The sequence below is a fragment of the Dysidea avara genome, chromosome 14, assembly GCF_963678975.1.
Source record: "Dysidea avara chromosome 14, odDysAvar1.4, whole genome shotgun sequence".
NCBI lineage: Eukaryota > Metazoa > Porifera > Demospongiae > Dictyoceratida > Dysideidae > Dysidea > Dysidea avara.
Window position 1 is genome coordinate 947,854 of NC_089285.1, and position 2,792 is coordinate 950,645.

The 2,792-nt window shown below is 37.9% G+C and overlaps 1 long non-coding RNA gene across 1 annotated transcript; it reads left to right on the plus strand.

Moving 5' to 3' along the window:
* The first annotated feature begins 290 nt into the window (after positions 1-290).
* On the plus strand, positions 291-1,671 carry LOC136244571 (uncharacterized). The gene is made up of 2 exons (XR_010695442.1): positions 291-1,455; positions 1,513-1,671. It is a non-coding gene; the product is annotated as an uncharacterized lncRNA (long non-coding RNA).
* Positions 1,672-2,792: the final 1,121 nt, after the last annotated feature.

Genomic DNA, 2,792 nt, shown 5'->3' on the forward strand with positions numbered 1-2,792 from the left:
CAACAGTTGTTGCTGAGCTCCGAATTGTAACATTGTGGGTCCTCTCAATGTGGGAGTTTGCCATGTCAGAGTGTTTAGAAACACTAACACCAAGGTTTTTCTGCAGGCAAACTCTCCTTTCCCATAACAGATATAACCGGTTTGGGATAACCAAGGAGGCTACAGGATCCTGGTCTTTCTTCTCCTTGTAATGTGTACTTGAAGATGGATCTTCAACTGTGATGTGAAGCTGCTTAATTTCTTCATCCACTTCCTTGAGCTGTCTCCTCAGAGGATCAGACATTCTTGCTTGCAGATAGCTATGCACTGTTAAACTCGATGGGTGCAATGGGTTATGTTGCTGTTTTTATAGCGTTTAGTCTCCCACTCTTTTACGCGTATGCGTGAAACGGAGGCGAGGAAGGGTGTTGGAAACAAGAGTAATTTCATCTTTTCGCGATTTTATCATTAATTTAGCGTTCTCTGCATTTTCCCGTCCACAATAGTGTACTTTAGTATGCCTAAGCCACCTGTAACTTTGTTCAAGATTGTTAGGTTATCTTCGTATACTAGGATCAATCGGGATCACCAATGAAATGCTTCGAAATTGTAGCCAATCACAATGCAGAGTATGACTAAGGTTTCATCTAGCAATCCTACACATGTTTTTTTGCATTAAGCTAAACCATGCGACTCGTGAATTCCATTAAATCTGACCTGATGTTGAAGTCATCATTCGACTAACCGCGCGTTTGTCTTGCCATAATTTGCGTTTGGATTCCACTGCCAGGTAGCTGCAATGGAGCGTGTATCTAGGGCTATTGCCAGCAAGGGGAGTGGATACTACAGGCTGCTTGCCCATGAAGACAGCAGTGATGAGGTGTGATAATGGATCGAAATTATGTATGTGAATGCATTCATTTTATCAGGAGGAAGTGTATGAAGTGGACCGTGCGGTCTCTAAGAGAGTAGTTGATGTAAGTAGCCAAAGTAACTATAGTACAAGGTACCAAGAGTTCATAGCAGTGAGGGATGATACCTTATAGCTAATAATCATTTAAGTAGAGTCAATGGACCATGGGGAGAGGAAAGAGGTCAAAATTGTGAGCCCCAGACATTCTCTGAATAATAATACGTATCTATAACCAATGAAACTAAGCACACAGCTAGCTGCAATACAAACAACAATCACGCTGTTTGTCATAGTTCCAGTAACAAGCCCACGTGATAAGAAAATTAGGGTGCTATAAGCTGTTAACTGTAGATCTAGTGTATTAACTGATTAATCAGTACAACTTGGTTGTCTATAACTGTCTGTATGGCCTATGAATGTATTGAACATATGTACACAGTAAAACTTAATATTGACAAATTGTTACATAAGGGAGAAGAACAGATGCTGGTGGCATGAGTGGGCTATCCGATTCACACTGCATCATGGGTACCCTCTGCACATGTGACAGCAGCTGTACGTAGGTAAGTGTAAATTACATTCTGTACCTTATACAATATACTCATGTGTACCTCGTATAGCTCATATGATATCCCATTTGTGCCTGACAGGATTGTCAGGCATGAAGTACACACTTTTACAAGTAGAATAGATAGGTGCTTAGCTAAGTCTGTAAGTAAGGATAGGTCTTTTACAATAGAGTTTTGTCATGATGTATATAGGAAGTTATTTAGTAGTAATTTAGTACAAAACAAAAATCATTTTTGTAGCACATATTTTACGGAAGGATGGGACTATAACTATAGGAAAATTGGAAACAGTGGCACATACAGAGGACGTTGCATACAGTACCCTATAAGATGTACATTACACATGATTAAGGACATAGACAATCGTTACGTGAAGAACAGTAAAGGACAGTTTGTACCAAAGAGTAAAGGATTCAGAGAAACAATACGAGTAAATTTAGCTAAAGTAAATTTTTAATGTGTAAGATAAATAACATTGTTTGAGTTTTGTACTATCCATAAACAGTTGTACTTAATGTTTTTTCTATAACTAACAGCTGCTCCTTTAATAATCTGTACATGTTTAAGACATCCCTTATAACATTTTATTAGTCCTCAAGTACAATTGTGCATTAATTTTATACATGACTGGGCACTAAAAACTATGCTTGTGGTCTTTTTGATTCATGACACACACATCTTTATATTAAAAATTGTAAATTAATTCTAACCTTTTATAATAAAAGTATAAAGAAACTATGAACTTTGAAAGGCTGTAAGCCTGATTTTGCATACATGATGGGTTTAGACAGTCCCTGTGTGCATGGATGTACAGGAATGGAGAGGGACCATGCGAATAATGACATTACAATAGACCACTTTATTTAAAGGCATGAGGAATTTAATAAGGATTGGCAATGCCTGGACCACACATTTTCTAAACCACACATTGGTTCCCATACAAATCTGTATAACTGTTTTTCAAAGTGTCTTAGACTTACAGTTCCTTGGATTGAAATGAAACTTGGACACAGGATTTACCACCTATAGAACTACCAATTGGGAGTGAAAATAGCACGTTCATGGGTGAAGATATGGCATCAAGAATGTAGTACATGTTGTGGTGAAGAATAAGTCTGTTAGTCACAGAAACACTTGCTAAAAGATCCTAATGTCTGAGTATCAAGTTCTACAAGCCACAATCAATCCTTAATGACAGTGCAGTAAGGTCAAATAATGCTTCTCTTACTAGATATTTTACCCTGTTACTATAGATACTTTGCCGAGGCCAGTAACATACTGTTGTAATTGATTTCAGTTTAAACTGCTATCCTGTGTGGTATATGGCAGTG